Genomic DNA, 19423 nt, shown 5'->3' on the forward strand with positions numbered 1-19423 from the left:
GGTGAATATAATAGAATCAGAGGCATAGAAAGGGAGTAGACTGACAATTCTCAGGGGAGGGAAGGGATGTGGGGGGTGTGGGTAGAGACTGGACAAAAATCGTACACCTATGGATGAGGACGGTTGGGGGGTAAGGGCAGAGGGTGGGGTGGGAACTGGGTGGAGGGGAGCTATGGGGGGGAAAAAGAGGAACAACTGTAATAATCTGAATAATAAAGATTTATTTTTAAAAAAAGTGAATCAGTAAGTAAAGTATGGATAGAAATACATCATAAAATTTACTCATATAAAACCTAAGTATCCAACACTGAGTTAGATCTTTGGTTTATGCTCATTTGTGTGTCTGTGTGTGTGTGTGGGGGGGGGAATTATTGGAATTTTTAAATTTCTTTTAAGTCATGGTGTTTTTTAAAATATTTTGATTTTGCTAAGATTTATATTTTTCAATATCAAGTCCACATTCAAATATCCAAATCTGGCAATTAATATTTCTATCATCTCAAGCAAGTTACTTAAAGTTTCAATAAAAAATGAATTAACTACTTCATTGGGCTTTCATTAAGAATAAATGGAATAGCCCAACTGGCAAGTCTCAGTGGTTGAGCCTCAACATATGAATGGTTTGATTCCCAGCAGGGCACAAGCCCAGGTTGCAGGCTTGATATCCAGTGGGGGTTGTGCAGAAGGCAGCCAATCAATGATTCTCTCTCATCATTGATGTTCCTAACCCTCCATCTCCCTACCTCTCTGACATCAATACAAAATATATTTTAAAAAAGAATAAATGGAATAACTAAATTCCTAAGAAAAATACTAAGAATATTTTAATACTTGCCAATTATTTAAAATTGTCATTATCATTAATGTTATCAATATTAATACATTATTGCTATGACATACTTTAGGAAAAAACTTTCTTTACCACCCTACATAAATTACATTGATTTTAGTTTAATTTGTATTGCATAAAGGCATTTTCTGAATAGCATTTTTTACTATTGTAAGTTTCCTGGTTCTTCTGTTTAATGTTTGTAATATATTCCTCCAGCCTATCAACTTTTCCATTAGTCTATCTCATTCATTCTTTGCAACCTAGAACATAACCTTAATATATTTTGATAAAAACATGTGACTATTAATATGATTAGGCAGTTTTTAGTCAGAAATCAGTATTTATCAATCCTTATTGTAAAATATCTTATATTTTTCTCTTTCTTTTATTTACTTAAAACTATTCTATCCTATTATTGACCTTTTTAATTATTAAAACTTGGACATGTAGAGGTTAAATAAATGTCCAATAGTACCAGTGTTAATATTCTGGAGGGTCAAAATGTGAAATCATCAGTCTTCAAGATTCATTTAAGTATTTTTCTATGCATCCTATTGTACTTTGTTTTTGGTAATTATTAATTATAATAATCAGAGTTATAATTTTAAAATGTTTATGCCATTGTAAAGACAAAGAAACAACCATACAAATATGCCAAGAAACATTTGACTTATGCATGTTTTCTTTCCTAGTATTTATTGGGAAATAATTCCTCTGCATTCTGCACAAGATTTAACCAAGCAAGAGGCAAGTGTCCAAAATCAGAATCCCCAAGTTTGGTAGATGTTATTAATTCCATGGAAAGGAAAAGAAACACAATTAAAAATCAAAGTTTGACACAGTAAAACAACAAAAAAACTACTTGTATTATAGGTTGTGTGTTATATGTGGTTGAATAATATTTAGAATTAATGAAATTAACCTTTTAGGCATAGAGCCTAAACTAAGTCTTCACCAAGTGATCTCCTTTCAATCCTTGCCACAATTCAGTAAACATTATACTGCCACAAAGCTGAGTAGCTTCTTGTACCTACTCAGAATGTGCAATTTGAAATTGCCACATTGGTGAACAGCAGATATGTACTCTAGGGACTATTGACTAATAATAGCTTCATGGGGCATAATGGCAGGTATCCATGCTGTATAATGTGTGTTTATTATATGCTGCTTGTGATCAAAGGCACTTGTTGAATTTTTTGGAGTCTTTAATGACTTCAGGATAGTTGAGGATGGAATGATTCTTTAACTTCAATATCTGAATTTGGTAGGATTAGTAAGTGGCATATAATGAAATGATTAAGGAAATCATTATATTCTGAAACTTAAAGCACCTTCTTTTTAAACAAGTTCCTCAAATGTCTTTAGTTTCTCAAATGTTTTGAAACAACAAAAGGTCATGAAGACTTATGTTTAAATGATGAATGAGTCTTATGCCTTCTTCTACACTCTTACTAACTTCTCTTTGACAATATATATCTGGAAATATTTAGATCTAAAAAGATAAAATTGAATTATGAATGAGAAAAGAAACAAACTTCATTTAACTATTATTTATTTCCTCATCAAGGGTTTTATTTTGTTGTTCAACATAAACTTATATTTTCTCAATTTTATTAAATTTATTGGGGTGACTGGTTAACAAGGTTATAGGTTTCAAGTGTATAATTCCATAATAAATCATCTGTATATCGCTTTGTGTTCCAACCACCCAAGATCTCCTTCTGTCATCATATGTTTGACCTCCTTTACCCTCTCCACCTTCCCTCAATCCTCCTGCTCTCTGGTAACCACCACAACGTTGTTTGTACCTTTAAGAGGTTTTTGTTTGTTTGTTTATTTGTTGATTTCTATTCTATATCCCACATATAAGTGAAATAACGTGGTTCTTGTCCTTTTCCATCTGACCTACTTAATATTTAAGAAATTAGAATGCAACTATTAAAGCAGTGCTCAGGTTTTTCAGATTTTATATTCTAATATGCTTAGCTAAACTGCATAAATGGTTGTTTGTCTGTTGGTCTGGATCTCTCTATATCATAGTCATTTTAGAAAGAACAAAACTTAGGATTTTTTAGCTTATTTAATCCATTTTAGATGTTATTATTACTTCTAAATAGGCAAGATAAAAATAAAATTGAAATTGGCAATTCCTCAAGAGTAAAAATATATTATTAAGGAAAATGGGTTCATTAATTATCATTTTCATCATCATGCTTTTTAAAAATATATTTTTATTAATTTCAGAGAGGAAGGAAGAGGGAGAAAGAGATAGAAACATCAATGATGAGAGAGAATCATTGATTGGCTGTCTCCTGCATGCTCCCCACTGGGGATCACGCCTGCAACCTGGTCATGTGCCCTTGACTGGAACCGAACCTGGGACCCTTTGGTCTGCAGGTCAACGCTCTATCCACTGAGCATTGCTTCATGCTTTTTTTTTTTTTTACTACATTTTAAATGGTAAAAAGGAACTATATATAAATATGTACATAAATATTTATGTATAAAATGTATATATAGAAATATATATATATATATATATATATGCTGTCTTATTTTAATTACTTGGCCAAATTAATAGTTCGTGTATTTTTTGAAAAACAAAATTGTTATTCCTTGATTGTCATATCAGAATGAAAATCTCTCTAGATAATTAATAGAGCTTTTGTGGTAACAAATATGAGAATGAAAGAAACCAGCTGGGGAAACTACTACCATCTTCATTCAGCCATCAAAATGAAATTATAATTTTAATGAGCCTTAAAATTATCCATTTGGCTGTAAAGGAAATAAACCATACCTCATTTGATATTCCTTTATGGCCGATGAACTCAGTATTATGTAGGCAAGAAAGAGTATACCATTTGTCTTTGGTATGTAGACCGAAGCATGTATCTTCTAAGGAGAATTTCAATAGATATTTCACTGTTCAAAAATAGACATAAAACTGAAAAGAGAACTTTTTCTGATGTGTGGCTTTTTTGATCTTTTGGTGATACTTCTGATCTCCAGTGATACACAAAACACACACAAATACATAAAATGAATGAAAACCAGTCAAGCCAAAAATCAGTGTGTGCATAGTGACCAGTCATTCCCAGTTGTTCTGCAGTTAGGGTCAATTTTCATATTACCCTTTTATTATATAGGATAGAGGCCTGGTGCATGGGTGGGAGCCGCCTGGTTCGCACGGAAAGGTGTCCCGGATCAGTGTGGGGGTCCCCACTGGGGTGCCTGGCCAGCCTGGGTGAGGGGCTGAGGGCTGTTTGCAGGCTGGCCAAGGTCCCCAATAGGGACCCTCACACCATGGGGGTGTGGCAAGACTGGGTGAGGGGCTGAGGGACATTTTCAGGCTTGCCACACCCCCTTCTGGGTCAGGGGAGGTCCTTCTGGGGTGCCTGGCCATCCTGGGTGAGGGGCTGATGGCTGTTTGCAGGCTGGCCAAAACCCCGTCAGGGTGGGGGTCCCCACTGGTGTGCCTGGCCAGCCTGGGTGAGGGTCTGAGGGTCATTTTCAAGCTTGCCACACCCCCTTCTTGGTGGGGGGTTCTGCTGGGGTGCCTGGCCAGTCTGGGTGAGGGGCTGATGGCTATTTGCAGGCTGGCCACAGCCCCTTCAGGGTGGAGGTCCCCGCTGGGGTGCCTGGCTAGCCTGGGTGAGGGGCTGAGGGCCGTTTTCAGGCTGGCCATACCCCCTTCAGGGTGGGGAGGTCCTGCTCGGGTGCCTGGCCATCCTGGGTGAGGGACTGATGGCTGTTTGCAAGCTGGCCATGGCCCCCAGCCACCCAAGCTCCCAGTGGAGTCTGGCTAGAAGCAGGTATCTGGGATTTATTTATTTTCTATAATTAAAACTTTGTTGCCTTGAGTGGAGGCCACAGCCGGCCAGGGCAGGTGGGAAGCTTGGCTTCCTCCATCACCGGGGCAACCAAGCCTCTTGCTTGCTCCAGCTCTGTGGCTGCTGGCCGCCATCTTGGTTGGGTTAATTTGCATATAGTCACTCTGATTGGCTGGTGAGCGTGGCTTGGATGTAGTGGTGGTGCAGTCAATTTGCATGTTTCTCTTTTATTAGATTAGATATTTATACCTATCTGATATATCTGTGAGAGAGAAAGGGAGGGGAGAAATGATATTTATGGACAGACATGTTTTGTATGTATATATTTATATCTATATAATTTAACTACGAGAGAGTGAGGAAGAGAGAGAGGATACTAAGTAAGCTAGATTATTCTCTAGTGCTTATAATAGCTTGCCAATGAATACCTATTATAAAACCTTCAGTGAAATATAGGTTTTTACCCATACAAATAAAAAGCAAAAATCATCAGTAATAAAAAAAAGTAAGAAGACAAAGAAGTAGTTGCATGAAGAGCAACAAAACATAAATATTAATAAAAGTGTAAATTGTGAATTAGAGAGTTAATACAATAACATATTGCTTAATTTACACTTATATAATAAATAATTTACACTCAGCTTATTGAGAAAAATCAATCAAATAACTAATAATTTGGAATAATTTGATTTCAACCTTAAGAAGATTGAGTTAGGTCTGATTTCTGTGCTGCAGCTTGATTTTGCTTATAACTATCACTTAACTATCACAATTTGTTTTGGACAAAGAATTATAGAATATTTTCTTTTATGATAGATTTTTGGTGGGTTAAAATTTCATCATTTATACTCCTACAAAAATTTATATTGAGGTGTTAACTTCATCAGAATTAGCAGAGGAAACAAAAAGAGTGACTCTGGGCTAAACATCCTGAACACACATCTCACTGATGCTGTGGTGAAGTTGATTCATTTAAAATGATAGCTACAGGGGCTAGCACTATTTCCTTTAAATAAATCTTTCACTTACCCAGTATTTATATACATCTTTACCTAAAAGCTGTAGGACTTGTATACTTAGAAATAGCTATTTGTTATAAATATACTGATAATTGAATAGCTGGAAGCCACAACAGCTGTCCTGTAGAATAAAACATCTCAAGGCAGAGACTATTCTTATATGGCTGTAGGGCTCTCATATACACAAAATGTGTTTTTCTAGCAATAGTTTCCAAAACTGATGAAAAGCAGTATTAAAAACAAACAAACAACAAAAACAAAATGTCTAAACCATCATCTTTGCCACATTCATTTGTAAAAATGAAAGACATAAATTGAAAAGTAACTCATGTGTCCTAGTTAAGAATTAGTTCAGTATCTTACTATGTTCCGTCAGTTAGGAAGGCTGGATTCAATTCCATCATAGCCAACCGAATATGTTAAATAATAAAAGGCTTATTAAGGCTACTGTGGATGTGTGATTAAGTAATTAAGCTAAGCAATTTGTTACCAACACCAGATACAAACTGTATAAGCCCAGAATAAAGAGTATGTGTAAGGTGTCAAACTATCTTTATTTTTTTAAAAATATATTTTTATTTATTTCAGAGAGGAAGGGAGAGGGAGAGACAGAAATAGAAACATCAATGGTGAGAGATAATCATTGGTTGGCTGCCTCCTACATGCCCCAAAATCCGGGCATGTGCCCTTGACCAGAATCAAACCTGGGACCCTGTAGTCCGCAGGTCGATGCTCTATCCATTGAGCCAAACCAGCTAGGGCCAAACTATCTTTCTTAATCATCCTATATAATAAAGAGCTAACATGCTAATTAGACCAAACAACCGAATGCCCAGTCAAATGACCTTCTGAGCGACCTTCTGGATGAAGCCGGGGTTGCGTGGGGCTGCGAGATTCGAGCCCCTTGCATGAATTTCATACATCAGGCCTCTAGTTATTAATCTAAAATGATTAGTTAGAAATGGGAAGAAAATAAGTTTTCATTGATCTGTAAAAATTTTTAAATATGATAATTTACAGGCTTTATGAATATATTTGAAAAGTTTCATTAGAATTTTTTTCTGTTTTATTTGCCATTGTAGGTTCTAAAAAAATCTGGGTTTTAAGCTATTATACTAACACATAAACATAGAGTTATCATTCAGGTTACCAATAACTAATAATATATCACTTAATCTTTAATTTAATAAAATTATTATTTTATCCTGTAGTAGATATCTATGATTTGTCTTATTTCTTTATTTGTTTTTAATCATGGCTATTTTGTAGAGAAATAAGAACTTCACTTTAAGAAATATTTGTAAGGAAAAAATAATTATGATTTATTAGCCTCCTGTGAATAAGCCATATTATATTAAAAGAAGTTTTGAGGTTTATGAACCACAGAAAGAAAATGTTTTTTGTAGAGTTTTTGTTAAAGTATTTAATCATAAGAACATTGATTTCTTTAAAGATTTAGCTCCAGTGGATGTTCTATATCACTGTACTACTCCTTGTGGCTTTTGAAATTTCAAAGATGAAAGGTGCTTTCAAGCACAATATGCTATTACATAATTATGAATCAATTTTTATTGAAACTAAATATAAGTTATCCTCCTGCCTGTTATTTTCCAGTTCTTGATGGAAACCAATTCCATTTTTTTAAGTAACATTTACTTTAAGAAGAGCAAGTGTAAAAAATATTTTTAAGTGGCAGCTATTCAAATGGGTGAATAAAAATTTAATTGAAAAAAAAACACACCAACATTTGAACAATTAACCCGTTATCTATGAAGGAAATTGCATATATAAAATCTATTACTTTGATTTATTTTCATCACATTTTGAAATGTTACCATCTTTTCTATAATTATAAGTTTCACATGTTCACATACATTTGTGTATATAATTCTGATGCACATCCTTACTTGTAGAGACTGCCAAATAGACTATTTTCAGACTATTTCCTCACTTTTAAATGTCCTCATTTATGGTTTCTATCAAGAATAAGAAATTCTCCTTGGAAAATAAAACATAATTAGGAATTGCATGTAGACATTTCAAGCATAAAACAATGTTTTTTTAAAAAAGAAATACTCATTAATGTAAAAATATGGGTAGAGATATCAATATAGATTAGTCATGAACGCAAGTTCAACTTTATCTTTAGAAATTATTTTATAAACATTCAAATTCAATATTTAATAGTTTTTACAAATTTAATATTTTACAGTTTTTTCTATTTTTTTCAAATAATTACAAAAGTTGGAAAAACATACACACATGTTTCTAAATACCATACAATGCTGTTGTTATTTGAGTGTCCCTCCAATGAACAAACCTCTCAGCAACTCCCCCTTGGTTCCAGAGTGAGTTAGGTGTCTGCCCATGAGGGAATCATGAGACCTGACTCTTGGGAGTCTTCATACCACCAACCTGTTCTATTTGAAACTGTGCCTTTGACCACATCCCTCCCTATAAGAATAAAAGATTCTGTAAGATGAATATGTTCACAGTCATTAAGTTAGTGGCTTGTAAACAGCCCAAGTCATGGGAAGAGAGGAAACAAATCTAGACAACTTTTAAAATAAGTTAACATGTATGAATTAAAACTGCTCCCGCCTAGTATAGAAGATAGTTATTAGAGAACTGCCTGTAGAGCATGGACAAAACATTTGGGATAGAAAATTTCCATGTGGATATAGAAAGACCAAGTTCTGCAACTTAAGATTGCTTATTGCTGGAGGAGTTTTAGAGTTTTGTGCCAGTGCTCACATTAATCTGCTACTTATTATCTATAATATAATCCTATATAATAAAAGGGTAATATGCAAATAGACTGAACAACAGAAAGACTGGTCACTATGATGCATACTGACCACCAGGGGGCAGATGCTCAATGCAGTAACTGCCCAATGGTGGTCTGTGTACTCCCACAGGGGGACTGCTGCTCAGCCAGAAGTCCTGAGCTGGACTCAGGCTGGTGAGTGCAGCGGTGGTGGCGGGAGCCTCTCCTGCCTCTGTGGCAGCACTAAGGATGTCTCACTGATGGCTTAGGCCTGCTCCCCCCTGGGCCGGCATTCTGACATCCCTGAGGGCTCCCAGACTGAGAGAGGGTGCAGGCCGGGCTGAGAGATCCCACCCCTGTGCACAAATTTCATGCACTGGGCCTCTAGTAATAATATAAGACTCTCTGTAACCATATTCTAGAATGTTTTTTATTCCAAAACTAGAAGCCTAGTGCACAAATGAGTGCACCAGTGGGGTCCCTTGGCCTGGCCTGCAGGATCAGGCCGAAACTGGCTCTCCGACATCCCCCGTGGGGTCCTGGAGTGCGAGAGAGCACAGGCCAGGCTGAGGGACCCCATCGGTGCACAATCAGGGCCGGGGAGGGACACAGGAGGTTGGCCAGACAAGGAGGGACTGGGGGAGGGCTCCAGGGCATGTCCGGCCCATCTCGCTCAGTCCCGATCTGCCAGACCCCAGCAGCAAGCTAACCTACCAGTTGGAGCGTCTGCCCTCTGGTGGTCAGTGCACGTCATAGCGAGTGGTTGAGCGTTCTTAGCATATCATTAGCATATCCCACTTTGATTGGTTGAACAGGGGGCAGATCAATGCAGTAACTGCCCAATGGTGGTCTGTGTACTCCCACAGGGGGACTGCTGCTCAGCCAGAAGTCCTGAGCTGGACTCAGGCTGGTGAGTGCAGCGGTGGTGGCGGGAGCCTCTCCTGCCTCTGTGGCAGCACTAAGGATGTCTCACTGATGGCTTAGGCCTGCTCCCCCCTGGGCCGGCATTCTGACATCCCTGAGGGCTCCCAGACTGAGAGAGGGTGCAGGCCGGGCTGAGAGATCCCACCCCACCCCCACCCCCAGCAAGTGCACGAATGTCGTGCACCGGGCCTCTAGTAATATGATTATTTTACATGATATATATTGATGTCATATAAATATTGATGTCACAATTATATTAATTGCTTTTATACATCAATACTAAATTTCCACAATAACACTATATTATAGTTAATAAATTATGCATTGTGTGCTTGAGGAAATTAAAGCTTAGAGAAGATAATTATGTATTTCTTGTTTTTTTTAAAATATATTTTATTGATTTTTTTACAGAGAGGAAGGGAGAGGGATAGAGAGTTAGAAACATCGATCAGCTGCCTCCTGCACACCCTCTACTGGGGATATGCCCACAACCAAGGTACATGACCTTGACCGGAATTGAACCTGGGACCCTTGAGTCCGCAGGCCGACACTCTCTCCACTGAGCCAAACCGGTTAGGGCAATTATGTATTTCTTGATGTTATTTTTTTTTCATACCCCACATATAATTATTTAGCAAAGACTGTCAGCTGGACATTCCAAATAGGTCTCAAAAACTGGCCAATTCGTTCTGTGTCTACCAATACAATGGTGGCCTGAACCATTTTATTCAGTAGAATAATTCCTAACTAGTTTCCTTGCCATTGAGACTGATCCCCTTCTCATACTCTCATGAGTTTATACTCTTTTTATAAGAGTGTTCTGAACAAAATGTTGTGTCCCTCCAAAATCTACATATTGAAGCCTTAATCCCCATTGTGATGGCATTTGGGAGATAATCAGGTTTAGATGAAGTAATGAGGGTGGGGCCCTCCTGATAAGTCAATGTCAATATAAAAAGAGGAAGAGATGAGATCTCTCTCTCTCTACCATGGGAGAAGATGGCCATCTGTAACCAGAGAGCCCTAATCGAGAACCCCATCATGCTGGTCCTGTCACCTAGACTTCCAACCTCCAGAAATGTGAGAAATAAATCTTTGTTGTTTAAACCACCCAGTCTATCTTATTTTGTTATAAAAGTTGGAACTGACTAAAGCAGGTAGACATAGTGATGTTTTTAAAGCTGGTAGATAAAAATTTGGAGTTAAATTCAAAATCTAAAACGCTAATCATTGCTCAAGTCCCAAATAATGATTCTTGGTTGCCTCACTGACTTTCTCATTTCCTGTCTTCCTTGCCCACTTTATACCAGCCTCACATGCCTTCTTGCTATTCTTTCTACCTGCCATTCAGTCTGCTATATCAAAGCATTTACACAGATTGTTTCTTCTGCCTAGAAATGCTGCTTGCTAGATATCTGTAAGACCTCTCTCACTTTCCTGCTGTCTCTACTAAAATGTCTCTACAACCTATGCTCTCTACCTATTAATCTGTGTATTCTTCATATCTTACTACCATTTAATGCAGTATGCATAGCTTTTACTTTTCATCTACTTCTGTATCTTTTATTATTACACATAATTGAGTGAGATATGCCCTTATATCTACAAAGAAGAAGAGGAAATTTCTTCTTTTATCTATTATATTTGTAGACCTGATTTATTTGTAAATATATTTTTATTGATTTCAGATAGGAAGGAAGAGGGAGAGAGAGATTGAAACATCAATGATGAAAGAGAATCACTGACCAGCTGCCTCCTGCATGCCCCACACTGGGGATTGAGCCTGCTACCAGGGCATGTGCCCTGACCTGGAATTGAGCTGTGACCTCCTCAATCATAGGTCAACATTTAGTCACTGAGCCACACTGGCTGGGCTGTAGACCTATTTTTTTAAATTTCCTACAAATCCCTCTTTTGTGGTAACATAGTTTACATTCAGTTTTATTTTGTTCTTTAAATGTCTTTCTCAAAACATCTTTTCTATTGATTGTTTTACCTTAAGAACATAGCTAAGATGTCCTTTGTTTCCAGCCCTCTTTTGTTTCTAAGAATCAACGATAATGCTATATTAATGGTTATAAAATAAGAATTCATGCTTAACTTTTATAAGAAGAAAAATTCACTTTAATATTTAAATTATTTTCTTTTCTAATTTTTTTATTTGAATACTTGCATTGTCTCTATTAGTGGGGTTAGTTGGTTTTTAATTCTGTTATTGCAGATTTACTCCAAAAAGTCAGTTAATAGAATCTCAATTTAGTGAATTCACAGAAGTTATTCAAAGCAATTTCCATGTAAACCTTTAAACTTCCATATTCTCCCCCATTCTATGAATCGAATTGGATCATGCTGAGGACTCATTTGTGAAATCTTCTTTGCTATCCTAAGATTAAAATTGGGGTATATTAGTTAAGAGTATTTATCCCCAAATAAAGCAATGACTTCAACGTGATTTTAGCCTAGATTTTATATCTAGGTGTTTTATAAACCTCTTCTTCATGAAAGAGAATTGTATTTAAGAATACACACATTGTTAGCTAAATCTAAAAAGCTAAGAGAGAAATTGCCAAGTGTTAAATTATTTCAAACCAATATACTCTTAAAAAAAACTCTTGTATGCATAGCCAGGTGTTTGTGATGAAAGTGGATAAAGTTTTTTGAAAACCGTTCTGTCATTTCCCCTCTGATTAGAAAAATTGGTGAAATGTTAGTCAGAAGGCTGACAACTTTCTGCAATAAAGAAAACAAATTATACTCACCAGGTTTCACTCTATGGCATTAGTCTAATCTACAATTCTTTTCAATTCTAATGAAATTTAATTTTTCATGCACTGACACTGATGGACGGTTGTTATTTTTAGACCCAGAGCTGTAACAAGTCACCAGTGTTGGAAGTGCCCTGGCTAACATGGTGGCCCTTAACCGCCTTGATTGAGATTACTGCTGACATAGGTCAGGCAGAGCAGCAGACTGGGTGATGCTGTCCTGGCAGCGGGCCTCTCTTGCCCTTGTGCTCTAAAGAAATATGAACCTCATTCAGACCATGCAGCACTGTGGCGGTAATCATTTCTAATGGAGTGTGGTTACAAGATGTTGCAGAAATATATATATCATTCCACCCTGGTGATATATCTTCTTTACGTAGAGCAAACAGTGCCCTATTTAACAGGAATGGCCACATTCATCTTGATCTCCCCGAGGTGTTAAACTTTACATGGTTGCTGAGCTGATTTCTGAAACATAGAGCAGTAGAATGCTAAAAGATGTTGGAACACAAACAAAAGATTACTCCTTATGTGTGGATTGCATGTCATAGCTCTTTTTAAAAATTTTCAGATGAGTATTCAGTCATTCAAAGAACAAATGCTTTTGTTATGTTTTGTTTTACTGGTGTTTAAAGACAGTTAAATATTAATGATACCTGCAGTTAAGGGTGGTGGTGGTAATAAAAGCTGATAAAAGTTTTTCTTCAAAATTTAACTTACAAGTATTAGAATTGGTTTCTCCTAGTCAGACTAAAAATAGGCAACATGACAGATGGTAAATGTAGTCTAATCCTGTGGCAGAGGACAACTACCTACTCAATACCTGTTCTCTTCCTCTTCCTTGATTGCAATTGCATAGCACCAATTTTACTTCACGTAGCAAAGTGGCTAAAGTAAGAACATATATGCTGCATCTTTTTTTGCCACTAGGAGTGAATGAAATGTAAATGGAAGTCATTAATTAAAGCTTTATGAGAACACTTCTAAAAAAGGTCATATTTAGTTAGCAATTCCTTCATTTCCCTTATCTGCCCCTCATTCCTGTTTCCTTGACACCAGAAATAATGTTTAGGTCTTCAGTGAGCATCTTGTGACAATGCAGTGTGACCCCAAGTAAGAAAGTCATATACTAACAATGGCTTGTCCAAAAGACAGAGGATCTGCCATAGATTGATTTCCTCTTGATTTCTTTATGAGAGATAAAAAATATTATTTCCATGTAAGCCACTTTTATTACAATCATCTTAATAACAGAAGAATTTCATTCCTATGTGATATAAACCAAAGTATCACATGCTTTGAGGTCTTTATCCTTAGTGGAGTGAACATTAATTCTTTAAAACTATGCCTAGGGACTTGAAGTATTTGTCCTACTGATTTTCTACAGTTCATTCCCCAGCCTAAGGTAGTTTTTTTTTTTTCTCATGCATGCAAAAAGTCGAGGCATTCCCTCTGCAGATATCTAGAGCTCTCTCTTTCTCTCTTTAATTTTTTTAAAAAATATATTCTTATTGATTTCAAAGATGAAGGGAGAGGGAGAGAGAAATAGGAACATCAATGATGAGAGAGAATCGTTGATCAGCTGTCTCCTGCTTGCTCCACACTGGGGATCAAGCCCACAACCCGGGCATATTCCCTGACTGGGAATTGAACCATGACCTGGTTTATAGGTCTATGCTCAACCACTGAGCCATGCTGGCTGGGCTAGAGCTCTCTTTATCGATCCATTATTTATTTTATTCTTCCCTGAAAATTACCCCTTACTTAGCTTCTCTAGTCTCCCATCTCTGTCTTCTAAACATAGTTAGATTACCAGGTTCTATAGGGATTCCACCTCTCAGTATTGCAGCCTAAAAACTACATTCAAAAAGTAAGCAGAGGATGGGACTTACTTTTTTTACCCTTTCCTCTTAGTTCTGGTGTTTTACCATACAGGAACAATTTCCTTTTAATGTAATTGTTTTGTATATCTTGCACAGTTTTCTAAATGTTTAAGATAGGATAGTAATAAAGGTTACTCCATCAGTCTTGGAAGCAAAAATCTGAAAAGCCATGATTACTGTCAACCAAGCATCTTTTCTGCTCCATAATATCTCCATTGTAAATCCCCAGGCCCAAGAACTGTGGGAGAAGTTGGTCACAACTTGAAAATAGCACATTTGGAATGCCATGCCTATAAAATAACCTTAGTAAAAAGTAACCATTTAAAAGAGACTTTCAATAATTTAATATATATTCATTGAGAATCCAATATACTTTAGGTACTATATAATACATTAGTGTGCTTACTATACTTTCTAATAATATAGAGACATATGTGAGAAAATAATTATAAATCAGTAACTACAAATAAGTGCTAGTAGAGTTGCATAAAAGAAAGGTGTACATGGAGAGGATTTGATAAAGTTTTACTGAAGAAATAAAATTTATAGTGGAAGCATGGCAGCTAGATAATATGGGGCAAGGCATTCTAGACAGAGAGAAGAGAGTAGACAAAGAGAAGTAGCTTGAAATAACCTAGTTTACTCTGGAAATCACAAGGAACCATACTATCTTGAAGGTACTGGATATGCAGGCCATCTAGGAATAGAAGGCAGGGGCCAGAATGGGAAGTGATTCTATTATAGAACTTAGATTTTATAATTAAGTAAGTTGATATTGAGCCATTGACTGTGCTTTAAAATAATTATAGTTTAGAAATATAGCATTGCTTACAATATGCAAAATGGCTTAAGACTATAGTTACTAATATTAGCTGAAAATTACATACTCTGGTAGCTTTAAAAATATATAGATAGATGCCTAGGCACTACCAGCATGAGATTCTTATTCTAATTTTGAGTCCTGGTCCAGGTCTAGTATTTTTTCGAAGGTCTATATATTAATATAATTTGAGGCAAAACCTGAAAATAATGGCTATACAAGACAGATCAGTGAAACTGAAAGTTAAGTAATGTCTTCCCACTCTGAGAAAATTAATAGACAATTATAACTAATGCAAAAGTTATATAATAGGCTAAAAGAGAGTAGAAAGCAGTAATCAATAGGGATTAGAACCATGGTTCTCAAAATTTTACATGCATATGAGTTACATGCATATTTGTCTAAAATGCAGATTTTTATTTTGTTTGTTATAAGCCAATGAAACATATGTGTGGGATAGCATACATTTTCACAAAAAGAGTTCCAAGTGATTCTGCACCTGAGAGTTTGAAGACTACAATCAAAGGGCGAAAAAAAAATTAAAATGTTCATTAGAGACTTAGAACTTTGTGGCTTGGATTTTGAAATTACAATTCAAAGATAGACTATAGACTGTATGATTCCAATTAAATGACATTCTAGAAAAGACAAAACTATGGAGACAGTAAAAAGACCAGTGATTGCCACAGGTTATTAGGGTGAAGGGATGAAAAGTTGGAGCACAGAGGATTTTTAGGGGGATGAAACTACTCTGTACTATGCTATGGCAGTAGATATACATCATTATAAATTTGTCCAAATGCATGAAATTTACAACATCAAGAGAAAACTCTTGTGCTGGCCAGGTAGCTCAGTTGGTTAGAGTGTCATCTAGATATGTCATGGTTGAGGGTTTGATCCCTGGTCAGGCACATACAAGAAGCAACCAATGAATGCATAAATAAGTTGAAAAACAAATCAATTTCTCTCTCTCTCTCTCTCTCTCTCTCTCTCTCTCTGGAATAAAGAATAATTAAAAAAAGATTGAACCCTCCTATATACTATGGAATTTGGATGATAATGATGTCTCAGTATAGGTTCATCAGTTGTAACCAACACTACTATGATGGATGATGTTGATAATGGGGCAGGAAGTATATAGGAAATCTCTGTACCTCCTGCTCAATATTGCTGGGACCAAAAAATAGTCAATTGAAATTTTCTTATGGAAGACAAAATTCTTTTTTATTTAATACATTGCAAAATTCAGAATAAAGATAACTGAAAAGTAAGAGATATTCTCTCACGTATGCTTTTTTTGCTTAACACACATACATAAATTCACAGATGTATACAGAAAAATATTCCTCTACATAAGAATACCCTTCCATTAAGTAAACAAAACATTTAAGTGCTTGGCTAGGTTCATTTCATTTCTTGTTATGATAAAGTCACTGTATTGACTGGTTTTTGGAAAATGTATTTTATTTGCTTCATATGGTTTTCTTAATAGTAGGTTATTATTTATTCTAATCAAAACATTAGGAAGATTGAATCTTTATATTCATAAATCTTGTGACATTAATATTTTCTTCCCAGAAATAGTAGTGATGTCAAGCATGCTATTTTTCTTTAGTAGAATGCATTCTTATATGGTGTGTAATATTGCAAAATAGAAATACTATTGACTTAAGTACTCTACTTTTAACATTATATTGATGAAATCTCAAATTCTGCATTTTAAACTATTTATTCAAAAATACCTATCAGATTTATAACTGGTTGTGCATTTCTGGATTATTCTCAACTATTCATCTCTCTTGATTGTTTTAACCAACCTGCAACTTCTTCTCTTCTTCAGGGTCAACAGTTGTTATTTTTTGCTCCACTTGTAAGGGCTGTCTGATAAAATATCCTTGAGAACAGATGTACTTTGAATGATTTCCATTAAATAGACTGCCCTTTAAAACAAAATGCTTAATTTATCATATGGGCAAATAAATCGAGTATGAAGCAGGGAAAAACATGCAAACAAAAAAAGTGAAGAGGAAGTTTGTTTTGTAAGAGAAAAATTATATATTATTTTGAGTCTAGCTTCTGAGTAAAATCAATCATAGCACACTTAGTCTATGCATAGATATGAGTTAAAATTAATAAAACTTGCCCTAGCTGGTTTGGCTCAGTGGATAGAGCATGGGCCTGAAGACTGAAGGGTTCCAGGTTTGATTCTGACCTATGGCATATACCCAGGTTGAGGGCTCGATCCCCAGTAGGGGCCATTCAGCAGGCAGCCAGTCATTGATTCTCTCTCATCATTGATACAAGTAAATACAAGTAATGGATTGTGTTTGGAATAGAACAAGCAACAGAAGCCACACAATTATGATTCTGTCTCATTGAAACTGGAGTTGTAGTTCCAGAATTTGGATCTGGTACTTAGCATTTTCACTGTAACTTCCTAAATCTTGCACTTATGCTATGATGGACAAAAACAGGATGTTTTGCAGAGTGATTTGTTTCTTGAAATGCCACCAGAAAGTTAGAGCAATATTACAAAGATCATGCTGAATTTGAAATTACATTTTTCCCTTCCAGGGAATATCCAGTTTGAGACTGTGTGTTCCAGAGGAAGAACAGAAGTATATGGCAAACGTGAGTTACCTACATAAAAGGGGGAAACATGGCCTGATGAAATCCCTGATTGAACCTTTTCTTTTCATTAATCTGTCCTTAAAGACACCTGTTTTTGTCTGGCTGGTGTAGCTCTGTGATTGGGCATCGACCCATGAACGAAGAGGTCCTCAGTTTGATTCCCCTTCCAGGCTCATGCCTGGGTTACAGAGTCTATCCCCTATAGGTGGGCGTGCAGGAGGCAGCTGATTGATGTTTCTCTCTCATCCATGTTTCTATCTCTCTATCCCTTGCCCTTCCTTTTTCTTTAAAAAATCAAAATAAACATATATATATTTTTAAAAAGATACCTTGTTTTGAAATAAATTTGAGGCAATCCTGGGGAGGGAAAGAAGGACAGTGGCAGGGTCTTGTTGCAGGCTAATATCAATTAAGGCCTTATAAATAATCTGGTGAATGGGGCACCTGTGGGCATGGTTCTTGAACGGGATTTAGAATGAATAGAACAGAAAATATTATGCAATGGATATGAGAAAAGGACCCTGAGCTGATAGCATTGATATGATAAAAGATAGCTGAGCAGTAGAGACTTGCCTCAACAAGTCATATAAAAGTTTAGGAAGCCCTACATGAAGACTGTTAATAGATTCAAAGTTCCTAATAGCATAGAGAATTTATGTGGAATGGTTTTATTTTTCTTAATTAAAGTACTGAGACTTGTCATCATGTGTCACTACCAGTAAGATTTGACCTTTGAGCTGAACTCCTTGGATTTGACACCCCAATGTCAAGGAGACTCTGGAAATGTGGTCCCATAAGAGTTACAATTACTTTTTTTTTTTGTATACCTGGTGTGTCAAGGTGAGTTCAAATTTTTTATATATTTTTCTATTTTCAATTTATTCCTCATAATAGTCTCGAATATAGGAAATACTCTAATTATAAATTTTACAGATGAGAAAGTGAGGTTTTGAGATAGAAGATCATTTTTGTAAGGTCATAGTGGATGCAATGGGTTGGTCAGAAATCTTTCATCTCTTTGAGCATGCTGTTTACAACTATAGCATTTTACCACAGTAAATGGGACCCCACATGGCAGAATTACAGGACCAAAGAGGACGCTGGGAAGGTCAAATTCAAACTTACTTTTTTTAAAAAATGAGAAATTTGAGTTTGTTGAGATATGAAGTTGTTCAAGGTAAACTTATTTTTAAATGTTTGGAAAAAAATAAATATATTTCTGGTAGATGCAGACCTAGCCTCCCTAATTCTGTATGCCCATCTGACTGCATAGGTTACTTATATTTGCTTTCATAACAAAATATTTCTTTTATCCAATGACTATTACTTTTACTTAGGTAACTTTAGAGATATTCAGTGCCTACAGAACAAGTAATCTTATGAGGTGTTTATTTAACGACTACATATTTAAAATATAGTTCTGTAGATTTTCAGTGAACCTCTCTTGCTGTTGTTACTGACAGCAAAATCTCATGAGGCTGGTTAAAGCAGTATCCTTACAAACCATAATGAAAGCTATCCAAGCACTTGAAATTAAATTGGTTCCTATGCCCCTCAAATTACCAATCTTGAAACAAAATCAGAAACTGCCAGGATGAGCTTAAATTCTTAAGTGGAAAGACTCAAAGACTATAATCTAAAGTACAGACTTCTAAAGCTCTCTCAGGAGTTCTAATTAAAGATAATGCTGCTTTCTTCATGAAAGAGAGACACACTTTAAAACTTTGGGGGGGGGGGGAGAGCAATAGATCTTAAATCCATGTGAGAACTCAGAAAGAAATACTACATATTAATCCTACTGCTATAATTGAAGCTATTTTGAAGATTTAATTCTCACTCCTCCCTGTTTGCTGAAGGCTAATACTTTTGCATGCCAGTGATAAGATTCAATACCCACATGAGCTCAGAGATGTTTTCCTTGGGGCTTTAGAAAGCAATGCTGTAGATAA

Source organism: Myotis brandtii, unplaced genomic scaffold, assembly GCF_000412655.1.
Source record: "Myotis brandtii unplaced genomic scaffold, ASM41265v1 scaffold750, whole genome shotgun sequence".
In the NCBI taxonomy this organism is placed as follows: Eukaryota; Metazoa; Chordata; class Mammalia; order Chiroptera; family Vespertilionidae; genus Myotis; species Myotis brandtii.